The sequence below is a fragment of the Lepus europaeus genome, chromosome 23, assembly GCF_033115175.1.
Source record: "Lepus europaeus isolate LE1 chromosome 23, mLepTim1.pri, whole genome shotgun sequence".
NCBI classification, from domain to species: domain Eukaryota; kingdom Metazoa; phylum Chordata; class Mammalia; order Lagomorpha; family Leporidae; genus Lepus; species Lepus europaeus.
In genome coordinates this window covers 29,150,750-29,170,730 of record NC_084849.1, presented here as the reverse complement: position 1 = coordinate 29,170,730, position 19,981 = coordinate 29,150,750, and the positions used below count along the sequence as shown (strand labels likewise).

Below are 19,981 nucleotides of genomic sequence, written 5' to 3'. Positions count from 1 at the left end.
AGGGTGAAATTCTGGGCTCCTGCCTTTGGCCTGGCCCCACCCTGGCTGTTGTGGGCTTTGGGAGAGGGAACCAGCAGATGCAAGAGCTCACTCTCTCCATTTCTCCCTCTTTCACTCTGCCTTTCAATTAAATAAATAAATCTTTTGTTTTTTAAAGTGAGCAGCAAACTTTTGGAGTTGGTTTGTGCAAAGGTTTCCAGGAGGTCTAATTCATCAATCCTGCATGCATGTGTGTGTTCTGGGTTTGGTGTCATATGTAGGAAGAACTTTCCTGCATTTTCTTCTAACACTTCATACTTTCTTAGGTTTGAATTTCTTTTTAAAGATTTTATTTTATTCATTTTAGAGGTATAGAGTTACAGAGAGAGGGAGAGATGGAGAGACAGAGAGAAAGGTCTTCCAGGCACTGGTTCACTCCCTAAAGGGCCACAACAGCCAGAGCTGAGCTGATACAAAGCCAGGAGATAGGAGTTTCTTTTTATATCCCACATGAGTACAGGGGCCCAAGCACTTGGGCCATCTTCTACTGCTTTCCCAGGCCATAACAGAGAGCTGGATCGGAAGTGGAGCAGCCGGGACTTGAACCAGTGCCCATATGGGATTCCGGCACCACAGGTGGAAGCTTAGTCCACTATACCACAGCGCTGGCCCTGAATTTCTAATCCACTGGAAATTTAAATGGCTGTTTTGAAATGGCTATCTAGTTTTCTCCGTATCACTTTGTTTACAATCTTTTCATCACTAATTTGACTTAAAAAAAAAAAGTTTATTTGAAAGGCAGAAATACAGATAGAGAAGGAGACAGAGAAAAACAGAAAAATCTTACATACACTGGTTCACTCCCCAAATGGCTGCAACAGCCAGGGCTGGGCCAGGCCAAAGCCAGGAGCCAGGAGCTTCCTCCAGGTCTCCCAAGTGGATGCAGGGGCCCAAGAACTTGAGCCATCTTCCACAGTTTTCCCGGGCCTCAGCAGAGAGCTGGATAGGAAGAGGAGCAGCCAGGACATGAACCAGCGCCCATATGGGATGCCAGCACTGCAGTTGGAGGCTTAACCTTCCATGCCACAGCTCTGGCCCCTTCATCACTAACTTGAAACGCTACCCTGTCTCACACTAAATTTCTGTCCATCTGTAAGTGTGTGTATTTGACTTTTCAAGTCAGTTCCTTTAATCTATAACACGTCAACATTACACTGTTCTAAGTTGTTTTTAAACATCTGGCAGGGTCTGACCTTCTCAAAATTCATTACTTGCTGAATTTTCTTAGTAGCTACATTGCTTAACTTTCTAAGTCTAAAAGGACATTTCAGGCAAAAAAATAAAAAATGGGCACCAACTGAGCATAGGCAGTAGGTGAAGCCATACAGCCAGAAGAATTCACCATGAGACTGAGAAGAGTAAGTAGCATGGGCCAGGAAGCCCAGAGCACAGAACCCCGGGGAGCAGCAAGTCGTCAAGGGGAAGCAGATGGTCAGCATGGAGAAGTACATAATTTAATTAAATTACATTTAGCAGCTTTAATTAAACCTAGAATGAAAACTAACAGAAGTCCCACAAGGCCACAACTACTGATGCATGGTAGCCCAGGAAACTCTACAATCTCAAAAGAAAACCCCCTGGGGGCAGGCATTGTGGCATAGTTGAGTAAAGCAAAGCCACAGCCTGTGACTCCAGCATCTCATAGGGTGCAGGTTTGAGTCCCAGCTGCTCTACTTCCGATGTAGCTCCTTGCTAATGTACCTGGGAAGGCAGAAGAGGATGGCCTGGGTGCTGGTATTCAAGTTCTAGCTCTGCTTTGGATTCCAGCTTCCTGTTAATGCACACCCTGGGAAAAGCAGTGATGGCTCATGTACTTGGGTCCCTGCCGCCCACATGGGAGATCTGCATAAAGTTCCAGTTATGCAGCCTGACCCAGCCCCAGCTACTGCAGGTAATTTGTGGGTGAATCAGCGGATAGAACATCTCTATGTGTCTCTCTGCCTTTTAAATAAATAAATAAATATTTAAAAAATAAGGAGACCCTTAAAGTGTGTGTGAATAAGAGAAAGCAAAGTACTTTGTGCCATAAAAGGCCAAGATAAAATATTGACAAAGGTTTAGGACAGGGGATTGTGGACGTTACTCCCACTTCCTCAGCAGAACCAAAGCCAGATGCTTTGCTGAAGTGAAGATTTATTCTACCACATTTGCTTGGCTTCCAGAGGATGAGGCTGGTGTGGCTTGACTTCTTAATGAGCCCAGGTCGACTGCAAGTATTCAAGCTTTGTTTTCTTAACTATTTGTTTCTTAACTATTTGTTTGTTTGAAAGGCAAAGTTACAGAGAGGAAGGGAGAAACAGAGACAGAGAAAGGTTTTTGGTTTTTTTTTGTTTTTTTTTGACAGGCAGAGTTAGTGAGAGAGGGAGAGAGAAAGGTTTTCCTTTTCCGTTGGCTCACCCCCCAAGTGGCCACTACGGCTGGCGCACTGCGCCAATCCGAAGCCAGGAGCCAGGTGCTTCTCCTGGTCTCCCATGCGGGTGCAGGGCCCAAGGACTTGGGCCATCCTCCACTGCCCTCCCGGGCCACAGCAGAGAGCTGGACTGGAAGAGGAGCAACCAGGACAGAATCTGGCGCCCCAACTGGGACTAGAACCTGGAGTGCTGGCGCCGCAGGTGGAGGATTAGCCAAGTGAGCCATGGCGCCAGCCGAGAGGTCTTCTATCCTCTGGTTCAGTCCTCAAATGGCTGCAACAGCCAGCCAGGCTAAAGTCAGTGCCTGGACCTCCATCCTGATCTCCCACAAGGGTGCAGGGATCCAAGCACTTGGGCCATCCTCTGCTGCTTTTCCAGGAGCATTGGCAGGGAGCTGGATCAGAAGTGGAACAGCCTAGACTCAAAGAAGCGCCTCTATTGGATGCCAGCATAGCATGTGGTGACTTAACCCACAGCACCACAATGCCACCCTTCTGTGATTTTCTTTTTGAAAGTTCACAAGAGTGAGAGGCCCAAATGCCTGGGCCATCCTCTGCTGCTTTCCCAGGCCATTAGCAGGGAGCTAGATCAGAAGTGGAGCAGTCAGGACACAAACTGGTGCCCATATGGGATGCCAGTATCACAGGAGGCAGCGTAACCAGCTACACCACAATGCCAGCCCTTCAAATAAATCTTTTAAAAAAACAAGTCATTTTGTTCTTAGTTCGGGGATCAATGCTGTGGAAATTGGGTGCCCCTCTGCTTTCATCTCCAGCTGTCACCAATAATTTGTAACCTTGAATGATTTGCATCCTTCAAGAAGTTTAAGAACTTCTAGTGGTTGAGTCAAGCTCCTTACTTGGAGCATATATGCACATTTGTGGAGTTTGAAAATGGTAAAAGTCCATCACAAACCTAAGACAGGGTTTTAACATCTGAGAACAGTAGATTCAACAATAAAGACAGACAGAGGGTACTTCAAAAAGTTGGTGAAAAACAGAATGAAAAGAGAATCTGGTGCAAAAAAATCTCTTAAAATACATGACAGTTTCATCATAACACACATTTGCCATGAACTTTCTGAAGAACCCTTTTACGCATGGATTTCGATTTTTTTCTTGCACCAAGCAGGCATTTGGCACAGTGGTTAAGATGTCCTGGGGTGGGAGGGGAGATCATGTTGTGGTATAGCAGATTAAACCTCTGCCTACAACGCTGGCATCCCATATGGGTAGAGGTTGCAGTCCCAGCTGCTCCACTTCCAATCCAGCTCCCTGCTGATGGTCTGGGAAAGCAGCAGAAGATGGCCCAGATGCTTGGGCCCCTGACCCACATGGGAGACCTGGAAGAAGCTCTAGGCTCCTGACTCCTGGATTCAGTCTGATCCTGTTGCCATTTGGGGAGAGAACCAGCACATGGAAGATATCTCTCTCTTTATAATTCTTTCAAATATTTGAGAGGCAGAGTTACAGACAGAGAAAGGGAGAAACAAAGAGAAAGGTCTTCCATCTGCAGGTTCACCCCCGAAATGGCCATAATAGCCAGAGCTGAGCAGATCTGAAGCCAGGAGCCAGGAGCTTCTTCCCAGTCTCCCACAAGGATGCAGGGGCCCAAGGACTTAGGCCATCTGCCACTGCTCTCACAGGCCACAGCAGAGAGCTGAATCAGAAGAGCAGCAGCTGGGATACGAACTGGTGCCCACATAGGATGTTGGTGCCGTGGGCAGAGGCTTAACCTACTACGCCACAGCACCAACCCATAAAATGTCCAAAATAAATAAATAAATAAATAAAAGATGTCCCTTGGGATACCTGCATTCTTTATCAGAGTGGCTGGGTTAGACAAAATGCCAGCTCTACTTCCCTTTTTTTTTTTTTTTTTTAAGATTTATTTACTTGAGAGGCATAATTACAGAGATGGGGAAAGAACAAAGAGGTCTTCCATCTGCTGGTTCATTCCCCAAATAGTCACAATGGCCAGAGCTGCACTGATCCGAAGCCAGGAGCCAGGAGCTTCTTCCAGGTCTCCCACACGGGTGCAGGTGCCCAAGCTCTTGTGCCATCTGCTGCTTTTCCAGGCTATCAGCAGGGAGCTGGGTCATAAGTGGAGCAGGCAGGACTCAAACCAGCACCCATCTGGGACGCTGGCACCACAGGTGGACGCTTAACCTACTACACCACAGAGCCATCCCCAAGCTCCACTTCCAATTCCAGCTTCCTGTTAAAGCAGATCCTGGGAAGTAGCAGCAATTGCTAAAGTTCTTGGATCCTTGCCACCTACATGGAGAGACCTGGCTTGAGTTCTGGGCCCTTGACTTTGGCCTGGCACAGCTCTAGCAGCTGCAGGCAATTGGGAAGTGAACCAGTGGATGGCAGATGTGTCTCTCAGTGTCTCTGCTCTTCAAAAAGAACTTTTTCAAATAAAAACATACTTTTTTGCAGCAAAATTAACTTATCTTTTAATTCCATTTTCACAAATGTTTCTGAAGTACCCTCACATTATTATAACCAGAAGAAATTAGGCAGAAGTGCCAGCACTGCAGTATAATGGGTTAAGTCAGTTTGCGAGGCCAGTTTACCATCTCAGAGTGCCAGGGCTTGCTTCAGCTCCCAGCTGCTCCATTTGTGATCCAGCTCCCTGTTAATGCACCTGGGAAAGCAGCAGGTGATGCACCAAGGGCTTGAGCCCTTGCCACCCATATGGGAGACCCAGATGAAGTTTCTGGATCCTGGTTTCTGCCTGGCCCAGTCCCGGCCATTGCAGGAATTTGGGGAGTGAACCAGCAGACAGATGATCTTCTTCTTTCCTCTCTCTGTCTCTCCCTCTCTCTCTGGAATTCTACCTTTCAAATAAATAAATAAAATGTTTGAAAGAAAAAGAAGAGAATAAAAGAAATTACCTTTCACGGCCGGCGCCGTGGCTCAACAGGCTAATCCTCCGCCTTGCGGCGCCGGCACACCGGGTTCGAGTCCCGGTCGGGGCACCGATCCTGTCCCGGTTGCCCCTCTTCCAGGCCAGCTCTCTGCTGTGGCCAGGGAGTGCAGTGGAGGATGGCCCAAGTGTTTGGGCTCTGCACCCCAGGGGAGACCAGGAGAAGCACCTGGCTCCTGCCATCGGAACAGCGCGGTGCACCGGCCGCAGCGCGCTACCGCGGCGGCCATTGGAGGGTGAATCAACGGCAAAAGGAAGACCTTTCTCTCTGTCTCTCTCTCACTGTCCACTCTGCCTGTCAAAAATAAAAAAAATAAAAAAAATAAAAAAAATAAAAAAAGAAATTACCTTTCACCTAGGTGTGGTGTCACACAGTTTTTGGAAGCAGATGGGGCAGTGTCAATCGTGCAATAACTAGAGGACATTTACTGGCTTGGGATAGGGAGGCTAAACACAGGAAAATTGCACAAAAAAGAACTTTTCCAGGGCTGACACTATGGCATAGCGGGTAACTCTGCCACCTGTAGCACCAGCATCCCAAATAGGTTCTGGTTCCAGTTGCAGCTGCTCCACTTCAGATCCAGCTCCCTGATAATGGCCTGGGAAAAGCAGCAGAGGATTGTCCAAGCACTTGGACCTCTAGACCCACGTGGGAGACCTGGAAGAAGCTCTAGGCTCCTGGTTTCGGCCTGGTCCAGCCCTGGCCATTGCAGTCATCTGGGGAGTGAACCAGTGGATAGAAGATCTCTCTCTCTCTCTGTAACTCTGCCTTTCAAATAAATAAATAAATCTTAAAAAAAAAAAGTTACCATTAAAACACCAAATATCACTGAGTTTTGTTCCATATGCAAAAACAAGACACCAAGGAAACAATGTGCCAACACTAGGTTTTTCACCAGTTGGTATAAACAGCCAAGAACTCCTGATCTCTAGTTGAATTATTCTGATAGCCTAGCTGCCTATTTTATGTAGCCCAGCTAGGTTAAGAGTTAACCCACTGTAGATGAGATCTTTTTCAGGTCTCAAATCCTACACTTCAGTGAATCCAAATTCAAACCTGACCCAGGGGAAAACGTAAAAAGAAATTAGTCACCTGAGAGTCCTGTGGTTTCTGCACAGAAGGGCTTGGGGACAGCAGTGTGGTGGGAGGGTGGCAGCTGTGCTTACACAGGACTGTGGTGACAGCAGAGAAGCCGGACGCCCAAGCTGCGCTGCCCTGCCCTGCCCTGCCTAGGGTCTCGTGCCTCTGAAGATACCAGTTCTCTCTTTTCCTTCTGTCTCCCAGCCTCACACACTACCTTATGCTTCTGTTTAGCACACAGATGTCAGTCAGTAAAGAAGTTACTTGTTGTTGTTGTTGTTGTTGTTGTTTTTATTAATTTATTTGAAAGGCAGAGTTACAAAGAGAGAGGCGCAGAGAGAGATCCTGTATTTGCTGGTTCGCTACCTAAATGGCCACAACGTCTGGGGCTGGGGTAGGCTGAAGCCAGGAGCCAGGAACTTCATCTAGGTCTCTCACGTGGGTGGCAGGGGGCCCAAGAATTGGAACTATCTTCCACTGCCTTTGCAGGCACATTAGCAGGGAGCTAGATGGGAAGTAGAGCAGCCAGGACACAAACTGGCACCCACATGGGAGGCTGGTGTTACAAGCAGCAGCTTAAACCACTGTGCTATAACATCGGCCCCAAGAAGTTACCTTAAGCAGTCAGATTTAGTTCCTATATAGTCTAAGAAAATACAGTTTCTTGGGTTGGGTGTTTGGGACACCTCTTGGGCAGTTGCTGGGCTTGGATTTTAGCTCAGCTCCCTGTCCCAGCTTCCTGCTGGTACACACCCAGGGAGGTAGCAGGTGGTGGCTCAGGTGGTTGGGTCCTTACCTCCCATGTGGGGGACCTGGACTGGGTTCCCAGCTCCTGGCTTTAGCCTGGTCCAGACCAGCTGCTGCAGGCATTGCGGGGTGAACCAGTGAATGGGCTACCTGTCTCTCAAAGAGGAGGAAGGAGAAATATATTTTCTTTTTCTTTTTCTTTGAAAGGCAGATTTACAGAGAGGGAGAAACCGGGAATAAGGTCTTCCAACTGCTGGTTCACTCCCAATGGCAACAACAGCTGGAGCTAGGCCGGTCCAAAGCCAAGAGCTTCTTCAGGGTCTCCCACGTGGGTGCAGGGGCCCAAGGACTTGGACCATTTTCTGCTGCTTTCCCAGCCACATTAGCAGGGAGCCAGATCAGAAGTGGAGCAGTCAGGACTCAAACTGGTGCCCATACAGGATGCCAGCATCACAGACAGCAGCTTTACCCCCTGTACCAGGAAATATATTTGCTACTTCAAAGCTACCTATGACATTTCCTAGCATAAAGCAGGAACTAAGCTTAATGAACGCTAAGGTCTCTCTGGAACTTACGTTCTAGGAGCAGGCTAATTCAGGAATGAATAAATAACTCACTTGCATGGTGCTTCACAGAACCCCTCTCACATGACACCGAGGCAGGTTTCTGTATTTTAAAACTAATGCACAAGACTCTATATTTACCCCTGGTAAATGTCAGCCTGTTGGATCCCAGCCTGTCAAGATCTGTGCAGATCTAATTTTGACTCTGAACTTTGCCACCCCAGCTCCATGGCATCCTCCTGCAGGAAAGCCAAGCCAAGAGCGAGGGCACCACCCCTGGCAGGGAGGCCGGCAGCAGGCCCTGAGCACGCACGGCACAGTAAAGTGCGGGAGGAGAAGAGGCTGAAAAGCCGCAGACTGGGCGAAGCAGCCAAGGACGATCAGGAGGGCAGGGAAAAGAGATCCTGGGGGAAAGGTGACAGCTGGTGCCCCAGGCAGTCGTTAGTAAGTGCAGACTGCGGTAAGTTACAAAAGCAATGGGGACCTGGTGCTGAGACTCTCTGCTATGGTCCAAGTGCTTGGGCCCCCGCACCTGCGTAGGAGACCCAGAAGAAGCTCCTGGCTCTGGATGGGGTCGTCTGGGGAGTGAGCCAGCAGATGGAAGCCCTCTCTCTCTGTCTCTCCCTCATTCTATCTGTAACTCTGCCTCTCAATTAAATAAATCTTTTTTTAAATTTTTTTTGACAGGCAGAGTTAGACAGTGTGTGTGAGAAAGAGAGAGAGAGAGAGAGAGAGAGAGAGAGAGAGAGAGAGAGAGAAAGGTCTTCCTTTTTCTGTTGGTTCACCCCCAAGTGGCCACTACGGCTGGCTGGCGTGTTGCGGCTGGCGCACTGCGCTGATCAGGAGCCAGGAGCCAGGTGCTTCTCCTGGTCTCCCATGTGGGTGCAGGGCCCAAGGACTTGGGCCATCCTCCACTGCCTTCCCGGGCCATAGCAGAGAGCTGGACTGGAAGAGGAGCAACCAGGACAGAATCCGGCGCCTCAACCGATACAAGAACCTGGGGTGCCAGTGCCGCAGGTGGAGGATTAGCCAAGTGAGCCGCGGCGCCAGCCTCAAATAAATAAATCTTAAGAAAAGAAAAAAGCGGCCGGCGCCGTGGCTCAACAGGCTAATCCTCCGCCTTGCGGCGCCGGCACACCGGGTTCTAGTCCCGGCTACCGCGGCAGCCATTGGAGGGTGAACCAACGGCAAAGGAAGACCTTTCTCTCTGTCTCTCTCTCTCTCACTGTCCACTCTGCCTGTCAAAAAGAAAAAAAAAAAAAGAAAAAAGCAAGGCCGGTGCCGTGGCTCAACAGGCTAATCCTCCGCCTAGCGGCACCGGCATACCGGGTTCTAGTCCCGGTCAGGGCGCCGGATTCTGTCCCGGTTGCCCCTCTTCCAGGTCAGCTCTCTGCTGTGGCCAGGGAGTGCAGTGGAGGATGGCCCAAGTGCTTGGGCCCTGCACCCCAGGGGAGACCAGGATAAGTGCCTGGCTCCTGCCATCGGAACAGCACGGTGCGCAGGCCGCAGCGCGCCAGCCGCGGCGGCCATTGGAGGGTGAACCAACGGCAAAAGGAAGACCTTTCTCTCTGTCTCTCACTGTCCACTCTGCCCGTCAAAAAGTAAAAAAAAAAAAAAAAAAAAAAAAAAAGAGCAGGAGTATTGGTAGCAGCATTCTGTCGTGTGTGGGGGACTGCAGTGGTCTCCTCCGGGCAGAGGGCTTTACTTCCTTTCTGCCGCCTCTCCGGGCCTCTTCTCCCCGTGGACGTGCATTACTTTGACTAAGATCCTCCGAGGGCTTCATCACTTCCAACCCCACACTCACAAAGGACTGATCATCTGCGCAGTTGAGGAAACCTGAGCACTTGGCTGTGTTCTAAAAAGGCAATTTGTTGTCCCAACGAGGCCTCGTTCAGATCCATTTACCGTCTGGTTACCCACAATATGCCACAATGGGGGGCTTTTGCACAAGGCTCCCCCTTCTAGAGATCCCGGCTGGGACCAGTGCTTTCTCTCTTCCCCTGATTAAGTAACAAAGCCAGAAGGTAAAAGACCAATATGTGTTCCCCATACCAATATGCAAAATTTCACAATTCACACAATCTCTTAAAAAATTCTACAAGGGTGTACAATAACTTCTAGGACACAACGAGCTAACAGCTGCTCACCTTAATATATCAAACACATTTCACGTCATCAGATGGCCGCATAACAGCAACAGAACCAACCACAGAACAGGCTGTGGTGTAGACTCCCCTTGTGGGATGATGCCCAAAGCCTCCCCAAACACACGCCTGCATAGGGAGGCACATTCAGTTCAAGTTCCACCTACTGCTTCACAATCCTGCCTTCCCCCTTACTTGTAAAAACCTCCAAACCTCAACCTCTTTCCTTCAGTATTTACTTATTTACTATTTGAAGGGCAGAGTTGGGTGGAGGGGAGGTATCCTTCATCCACTAGTTCACTCTCCAAATAGCCACAACAGCCAGGGCTGGGTGGGCCGAAGCCAGGAGCTTCTTCCAGGTTTTCCCTGTGGGTGCAGGGGCCCAAGCACTCGGGGCATCTTCCACAGCTTTCTCAGGCACATTAGCAGGGAGCTGGATCAGAAGTGGAGCAGCAGGGACTCGAACCAGTGCCCATATTCCGGATGCTGGCCTTGCAGGTGGAAGCTTAACCTATTATATGCAACACTAGCCCCTCCTTAATTAGCAGTAATGGCCAACACCTGGAAGACTGGTTCAACTGGGAAGCATCCAAGCGGCACTTGGGAAGAAACACCACAAGTGCCTGCCCCCACTTCTCAGAGATTCTGATGCAAAGTCCCACAGAGTTCTTTATTCAAAAACAATTTTTTCCGGCGCCGTGGCTTAACAGGCTAATCCTCCGTCTTGCGGCGTCGGCATACCGGGTTCTAGTCCCGGTTGGGGCGCCGGATTCTATCCCGGTTGCCCCTCTTCCAGGCCAGCTCTCTGCTATGGCCCAGGAAGGCAGTGGAGGATGGCCCAAGTCCCTGGGCCCTGCACCCGCATGGGAGACCAGGAGAAGCACCTGGCTCCTGGCTTCGGATCAGCGCGATGCGCAGGCCGCAGCGGCCATTGGAGGGTGAACCAACGGCAAAAAGGAAGACCTTTCTCTCTGTCTCTCTCTCTCACTATCCACTCTGCCTGTCAAAAAAAAAACCACAATTTTTAAAAAGATTTATTTATTTATTTATTTTTATTTGACAGGTAGAGTCACAGACAGTGAGAGAGAGACAGAGAGAAAGGTCCTCCCTCAGCTGGTTCACTCCCCCAGTGCCGGCTCACGCGGGCACAGGGACCCAAGCACCCGGGCCATCCTCCGCTGCCCTCCCGGGCCACAGCAGAGAGCTGGATTGGAAGAGAAGCAACAGGAACTAGCACCCGGCGCCCCAACCGGGACTAGAACCCAGGGTGCCGGCGGAACCCAGCCAAGTGAGCCACGGTGCTGGCCTACTTATTTATTTGAAAGTCAGGATCACAGAGGGGGAGGGGGAGAGGGAGGGGGAAGGGAAGGGAGGGAAAGGGGAGGGGGAGGGGAGGGGAGAGTTCTTCCATCCACTGATTCACTCCCCAGATGGCCCCAACAGCCAGCGCTGGAGCCAGGCTGAAGCCAGGAATCTCCTCCAGGTCTCCCATTAAGGTAACAGAGGTTCGTGCACTTAGACCATCTTCTGCTCCTCTTCGCAGGCCATTAGCAGGGAGCTGGATCGGAAATGGAGCAGCCAGGACATGAATCGGTCCCATAAGAGATGCTGGCATTGCAGTGACAGCTTTACTCACTAAGCCACAACACCAGTCCCTCAAAAACAAATTTTGGGGCTGGTGCTGTGGTGTAGGGAGTAAAGCCGCCAACTGCAGTGCCAACATCCCATTTGGGTGCCAGTTCAAGTCCTGGCTGTTCTACTTCCAATCTAGCTCTCTGCTATGGCCTGGAAAAGCAGTGGAAGATGGCCCAGGTTCTTGGGCCTCTGCACCCACGTGGAGACCCAGAAGAAGCTCCTGGCTCTTGGTTTCAGATCGGTGCAGCTCCAACAGTTGTGGCTATCTGGGGAGTGAACCAGCGGATGGAAGACCTCTCTCTGCCTCTCCTTCTCTCTCTGTGTAACTCTGACTTTCAAGTAAATAAATAAATTTAAAAATAATTTTTAATGAGGTTTAAATTTTTTTATTTGAGGGGGCTGGCACTGTACCACAGTGGATTAAACCTCCACCTGCAGTGCCTGCATCCCAAATGGACGCCAGTTCAAGTCCCAGATGCTCTACTTCCAATCCAGCTCTCTGCTAACGTGCCTGGGAAAGCAACAGAAGATGGCCCAAGTGCTTGGGCCCCGGCACCCACATAGGAGACCCGGAAGAAGCTCTCCTGGCTCCTCAGCCGTGGCTATTGTGGCCATCTGGGGAGTGAACCAGCAGAGGAAGACCTCTCTCTCCGTCTCTCCCTCTCTCTGTAACTCTGCCTCTCAAATAAATAAAATTTAAAAAAATTTTTTTTTTTAATTTGAGAGGCAGAGAGAGAGACAGAGACAGGCAGACAGCTCTCTCCCTCATCTGCCTAAAACAGCCAAGGATGGGTCAGGCCAAAGCCAAAATCCATGAACTCAATCCAGGCCTCCCATGTGAGTGGCGGGGATCCAGCTATTTGTGCCGTCATCTGCTGCCTCCCAGGGTCTGCATTCACTGGAAACTGGAATCAGGAGCAGAGCCGGGACTTGAACCCAGGCTCTCCGATGTGCTGCTAGGCCAAACACTTCCCTACCCCAGAAGTGCTCTTCATTTTTTTTTTTTTTTTTAAGATTCATTTATTTATTTGAAAGAGTAACAGAGAAAGATATTCCATCCACTGGTTCACTCTCCAAACTCTCCAAATGCAACAGCCAAAGACTGGGCCAGTCTCAAGCCTTGAACTCCACCCTTGTCTTGCACATGAGTGGCAGGGACCCAAGTACTTGTGCCATCATCTGTTGCCTTCCCAGGCACATCTGCAGGAAGCTGAGTTGGAAACAGAGTAGCTGGGACTTGAACCAGCACCGATATGGGATGTGGGCATCCCAAGTACTGGCTTACCCCGCTTTGCCACAACACCAGCACCCACAGAGGTATTCTTAAAGTTCCTGTCCATTCTTATGGTTATGGGCTAAGAAGCTCTGATTAAGACCAGTGGTGGAGCCGGCGCTGTGGTGTAGTGGGTAAAGCTGCCACCTGCAGTGCCGATATCCCATATGGGCGCTGGTTCAAGTCTTGGCTGCTGCACTTTTGATCCAGCTCTCTGCTATGGCCTGGGAAAGCAGTACAAAATGGTCCAAGTCCTTGAGCCTCTGTACTCACGGAGGAGGCCTGGAAGAAGCTCCTGGCTTCAGATTGGCACGGCTCCAGCCACTGAGGCCATTTGGGGAGTGAACCAGCAGATGGAAGACCTCTCCTTCTCTTTCTCTCTGCCTCTGCCTCTCTAACTCTGCCTTTCAAATAAATAAATAAATCTTTAAAAAAAAAAAAAAAAGACCATTGGTCACTCTGATCCTGAAATTTACATGGCTCACAGATCCTATCTGCTTCAAACATCACCTACCTAGGAGGTAAGATAGTTAAAAAAAGTTCATGAAAACTGAAATTAAAAGTTACATTTAATTCGACGCAAAAATAATCTTAGTTTCTCAATAATACGCATCTTCCACGTCAGCATGAATTTCAGTGTTTTTTGCAACCGATTCTCTTTTCATTCCGTTTTCCACAGATTTTTTTTGTATGTCCCACCTCTGAGGGAACATGTTTCTGTCTCCTGTGCCTCATTTCCACAGCTTAGAGAGTCGTGCAGCTGCGTTCAGATACAGCTGGGAGACAAAACCCCACTCTGAGCTCATAACAGAATTTCTGTGCCATCAAACGATCCAGCCATCCCTCTCTGAATCCAGGTGCTCCAGCTTGTCACCCTCAAGCATTTCTGTTCTCAGATACCTGAACGCAAAAAGAACAGCTCAGAGACGCAGAGGACCTCCCTCTCAGCTCACAGTCCAGCAGGGGAAGTAAACAGCCACGCACCAGGGGACGAGGGCCATTCTGAAGGGAGCCCCCTCAGGCCCTGGGGGCACAGAGGAAGGACTCTCTGAGTGGGGCCAGTCAGGAAGAGCTCCCAGGCGATCACTACTTCAGCAGACACCCAAAGGCTGAGTAGGAGTTAGCTGAGTAACGAGAGGAGGGGGGCAGATGTGTTCTGGAAAGGACAGGAAGGCAGCCATGAGAGCGGAGCAGGTGCTGGACTGGGCAGCCCTTCCAAGGCACATGCCAGTCCCACAGGCGACGGGCAGCCACACCCTCCCCAAAAGGATTTTGAGGCAGATGCTTGTCCTCTGAGAACACAGCTCTCCCCGCGTGCTGCAGAAGGGACAAGGTGCGCAAGACCAGCGGGAGGAGGACGAAGCTGCTGTGACTGCCACAGTCAGCCATGGCCGTCATGACAGGGAGGCAGAAGAATCAGCAGAGTGGGGACCATGCAGACACCCTAGGGTCCTGGCTGGAAACCGGAGCAGGCGGACATTTAGGGAGAAAGAGGAACCTCGTTTCTGAACATGGCATCTTTGAGGGAATTCCAACCACATGAGGGGCTCCAAAGGGCAGCTCTCAGAACTGCAGCAACAGCTTAGAAGGCCACCGTGTTTCACTGCGTACCAGACTCCACTCCAGCAGCACTGCACATTTATTAACTCAGGACCTCCCGGCCGGCGCCGTGGCTTAACAGGCTAATCCTCCGCCTTGCGGCGCCGGCACACTGGATTCTAGTCCCGGTTGGGGCACTGGATTCTATCCCGGTTGCCCCTCTTCCAGGCCAGCTCTCTGCTATGGCCCAGGAAGGCAGTGGAGGATGGCCCAAGTCCCTGGGCCCTGTACCCCATGGGAGACCAGGAGAAGCACCTGGCTCCTGGCTTCGGATCAGCATGATGTGCCGGCCGCAGCGGCCATTGGAGGGTGAACCAACGGCAAAGGAAGACCTTTCTCTCTGTCTCTCTCTCTCACTGTCCACTCTGCCTGTCAAAAAAAAAAAAAAAAAAAGACTCCCAGCAACTCTAAGAACCACCATCTGAGTGCCAGGGTTTAGATGGGATCTCTGTAGCAGTGTGGAGGTGCTGGGACCCATGAAGTGGAGCCTAGCAGGAGAGCACTGGGGTCCCACACTTGAGAGGGGCTCGGGGGTTCTCGTGGGACTCTGAATGCATTCTTGAAAGAAGGCTGTCATAGAGAATGAGCCAGCCCCTCCCCCCGCACTCTGGACTCTTAGCTCACCACGCAACTGCTCCCTCTGGCACATTCTCCCCTTACCACCATGCCACCCACCATAAGGTCCTCACCAGGGCCAAGCTGACAGTGCCCTTGAACCCTCAGAACTGCAGGCCCACCTCTCTTCTTTATAAGGTCATCTAGCCTCAGGCAGTTTATTGCAGCAAAAGAAAATGGACAGGGGGGCCAGCGCTTTGGCGTAGGTTAAACCTCCGCCTGCAGCAACGGCATCCCATATGGGTGCCAGTTTGAGTCCTAGCTGCTCCACTTCCAATCCAGCTCTCTGCTACCGCACCTAGGAAAGCAGTAGAAGATGGCCCGAGTCCTGGGGCTCTTGCACTCACACAGGAGAGCGGGAAGAAGCTCCTGGCTCCTGATCTGCCCAGCTCTGGCCATTGTGGTCATCTGGGGAGTGAACTAGTAGATGGAAGCTCTCTCTCTCTCTCTGCCCTTTTTTTTTTTTTTTTTTTTTGGACAGGCAGAGTTAGACAGTGAGAATGAGAGAGAGAGAGAGAGAGAGAGAGAGAGAGAGAGAGAAAGGTCTTCCTTTTTCCATTGGTTCACCCCCCAAGTGGCCGCTATGGCTGGTGCGTTGTGGCCGGCGTGCTGCTCTGATCTGAAGCCGGGAGCCAGGTGCTTTCTCCTGGTCTCCCATGCGGGTGCAGGGCCCAAGGACTTGGGCCATCCTCCACTGCGCTCCCAGGCCACAGCAAAGAGCTGGACTGGAAGAGGAGCAACCGGGACAGAATCGGCGCACTGACCGGGACTAGAACCCAGGGTGCTGGCACCGCAGGCGGAAGATTAGCCTATTGAGCCGCGGCGCCGGCCCTGTAACTCTGCCTTTCAAATGAATAAATATATTTTTAAAATGTTAGAAACGTTGCCCAAATTCCCACAGCCAGTGAGTACTGAGACGAGATCTCATGGCTCAGGCTGACCTCATCCCAGCTGTTACCAGGGCCTGCTCTTGCTTCTCATGTGCACAGCTCAGCAAAAACACTGGGAACACTGAGCACACTGGAATCCCTAAAAATCACCCGGAAGAGCACACTGAATGAGAAGGCAAAGGGACTCAAGGCAGAGCCCAAGCTCGTGTGCACGAGGAGCCCACCATGGAAACGGGTGTGTAGAAAGGTAAGAGAACCCCCAGGAAACTGCAGCACCATGAAGGTGGCCGGGGAAGTGCTTACAAGGTTAATAAAAGGGAGAAGGAGCCTCAGCAGAGACAGGATACGGCCTCCAACCCTAACATTCAAGCTGTCTGGCCCTTATAGATGACCTGTGACCCTGGCAAGAACAGCGAGTCTGGCCAAAACCAGGCAGCAGGCGACTGAGAAACAGCAAGGAGCGGCTGGACAGAGAAGGCAATCCCTTCACTCTGTCTGTCTCTGAGGGAAGAGATTCGAGGGGAGGACGCAGGGACAGAGAGAAGTGTGTTCAGGGCTGGCGCTGTGGCACAGTGGGTAAAGCCTCTGCCTGTGGTGCCAGCATCCCATATGGGCACTGGGTTGAGTCCTGGCCGCTCCTCTTCCTATGAAGCTCTCTGCCATGGCCCGGGAAGGCAGTGGAGGATGGCCCAAGTGCTTGGGTCCCTGCACCTGCATGGGAGACCAGGAGGAAGCACCCGGCTCCTGGCTTCAGATCGGCGCAGCGTCAACCGTAGTGGCCATTAGGGGAGTGACCAACGGAAGAAAGACCTTTCTCTCTGCTCTGTCTATAACTCTCTCTCTCTCTCTCTCTAACTCTGCCTGGCAAAAACAAACAAAAAACAAGGGAAAGAGAAGATGCTACTGAGCAAGGCCCTTCCTGGAGGAGGGCCGGGAAGGCAGGAAGAGACGTCTGTTAAGTTTGAAGCCTTGGAGGGGACGAACATTCTCGTCTTGTCCCTGTGATGTCATTGCCAAGTCACTGGCTGGCAGCAAGATGGGTGTGGCAGGATCAGAGATCCAAAAACAAGCCTAAGTTCTGAAACGTCTGCAATGAAGGCTGAGTGTGCTGACGGCACAGAGCAGCTGCCAAGTACCCGGGTAATCCAGAGACCACAGACCACAGGGTTTCATTTATAGAGTCTGCACGCCACAAGTACTTTACAGATAAGAGAACACAGCCTAGGGCCAGCGCTGTGGCGTAGTAGGTTAGGCCTCCACCAGAGGGTGCCAGCATCCTATATGGGCTCTGGTTCAAGTCCCAGCTGCTCCACTTCCGATCCAGGTCCCTGCTGAAGCTGTAGAAGATGGTCCAAGTGCTTGGCCCCTGCATCCACGTGGGAGACCAGGAAGAAGCTCCTGGCTCCTGGCTTTGATTGCCACAGCTGCAGCCTTCGTGGCCATCTGGGAAGTGAGCCAGCAGAAGAAAGACCTTTCTCTGTCTCTCTCTCTCTCTCTCTGTCTGCAACTCTGCCTCTCAAATAAATAAAATCTTGGAAAAAAAGGAGAGACCGAGACAGAACACAGCACTTCAAGACACCGTGGACAGACATTTAAAACACCTGATTGCTTTCTTGTCTGTAGAAAACACCACATTTGATCGGCAGGTTAAGTTCAGGCTATGGAAGCAGAGACTTGGGTGGGATCTGAGCTGTCACTGACAGCTTGGGTGACTGACTCTGAAATCACCTGAGTCAACTATGGTAAAAATGAGATTATCATCAGTTACTAGGAAGATTCAATTAAAAGAGAGCTCTAATATATCCAGTCCAAAAGAAAGGGCTCAAATCAGACATTGAGCCTGGGGGTTAAGAAGGCCCCATTCTTGGGGCTAGGGCTGTGGCGTAGCAGGTAAAGCCATTGTCTGCAGTGCTGGCATCCCAAGACCCGGCTGCTCCACTTCCAATTCGGCTCCCTGCTAAAGTCCTTGGGCCTCTGCACCTGTGTGGGAGACCTGGAAGAAGCTCCTGGCTCCTGACTTTGGATAGGCACAGCTCCGGCCATTGTGGACAAATGGGGAGTGAACCAGCAGATGGAAGATGGATCTCTCTCTCTCTAATTAAAAAAAAAAAAAAAAAAAGCTGGCTGGCTGGCATTGTGGCATGGCAGGTTAAGCTGTCACCTAGGAGCTGGCATCCTTTACAGACACCAGTTCCAGTTCCCTGTTAATATGCCCAGGGAAGCAGTAGAAGATGGCCCAAGTACCTGGGCTTCTGCCATCCACGTTAGAGACCCAGATGGAGTTCTAGGCTCCTGGTTTCGGTCTGGCCAGGTCCTGGCCCTTGTGGCCATGTGGGGAGTGAACCAGCACATGGAAGACTTCTCTCTCTTGGGGCTGGGTTTTGGCATAGTGGGTAAGGTTGCTGGCTGAGACATCAGCATCCCATATGGACATCAAGCTCGAGTCCTGGCTGTTCCACTTCTGATCCAGCTCCCTGATAATGTGCTGGGAAAGCAGAGGATGGTCCAAGTCCTTGGGCCCCTGCACCCATGTGGGAGACCCAGGAGAAGCTCCTGGCTCCTGGCTTCAGTCTGGCCCAGCCCCGGCAGACCACTGCTGCCATTTGAGGGGTAAACCAGCAGACAGAAAACCTCTCTTTCTCTGTAACTCTTTCAAATAAATAAATACACACACACACACACACATATACACATTTTAAAAAGACAAATGGCCCAATAAATGGTAAGTATGAGGGGACTTCAAAAAGTTTGTGGAAAACAGAATAAAAAGGGAAGCTTATTTTATTTTTTTTTTTCAGGTAAATTTATTGTGCCATGATTTTGTCAAATGGAAGAATCCGTGTTTAGTTATAACCCACACTAACTTCATACCACCTTAAAGAAAATTAAACTTTTTCCCCCCCACAAAACTACAGAAATTATTCATCGTAAAAGTAGGCTCCCATTTCTAACGAAACTGTAATTCTCAAATATTAGTGTGCATAAAGGATTGCCTGGGCAATTAAAAGTGCTGGGTCCTAAAGATTACTTACATGTTCAGCTTCACTATATCTGGTATGCTAAGTAATCTGCATTTTAAGACAGCACCCATGTGACTTTGACACTTGTCATCTCACGATCATACATGGAGAAGCATTCCAATAAAAAGAGCCAGAGATAGTGAGGCTGTGAATTAAGCCAAGGCAAGGGAAGCTTATTTTAATGAAAAAAAAAAAAAAATTGAAACCCATGCAACAAAAAGTTCAGTAAAAATATATAGTACAAAAAAACTGCATGGATTTCAAAGCTTTTTCTTGTGCCAAAATAAACTCACCTCTTTAAAAAAAATTTTTTTTTTCTTTTTTAGGTTCTCGAGAGAGACAGAAAAAAACTCCCACCCACTGGTTCACTCCCCAAATGCCCACAATGGTCCAGGCTGCCTGGGGCCAAAGTGGAAACCAGGAACTCAATCCAAGACTCCCTCCTGGGTGGCAGAAGCTCCATTACTTGGGGCATCACTGCTGCCCCCTGGGGATGCAATCCCAGGAAGCGGAGGCGAGAGGCAGGAGCTGGGAGCAGGGAGCTGGGAGCCGGAGCCAGAGCCAAACCCACATCGTCTAGATCCGTGATGCGCACTTCTCAACTGCTAGGCTAAATGCCCGCCCCAAACTTCTTGTAACGCCACTGCCAATGAACTCTCCGAAGTACCCTCGTTTTAGGGAGAGAGATGGAGGTTCAAGGCTTCCACCCCCACCCTGTGCGACCCCAACCGGCTGACTCCCCAACTGATCTGGGCAGGATCATCCGGGCATCCCTTCCAAGGCACAGAAAGAGGGGGCCGGACCGGTCCCCCTGAAACTCCCAAGGACCACCTCTCCATCAACCCCGTTCCTGGCAGCTGCCACAGCTGTGTAGCCAACAAGCCCGAAGTCTGAAGTCTGAATCCCGCTCTCGGTTTGCTGAATGAATATTGGCGCCCCCGGCGCTTCCTCATCCAGCGCCCTAGGGGACTGTGAGGATTTCAAGGAAGCACTCAGCACGTAGCCATCAGCTAGGGCTCCCGCAGCCTCGACC

The 19,981-nt window shown here is 50.6% G+C and overlaps 1 protein-coding gene across 3 annotated transcripts in view; it reads right to left on the bottom strand.

Annotated features, from left to right (window-relative positions):
- CLTCL1 (clathrin heavy chain like 1) overlaps positions 1-19,981 on the bottom strand; it is a 112,964-nt gene that overhangs the window by 92,284 nt on the left and 699 nt on the right. The window lies entirely within an intron of this gene.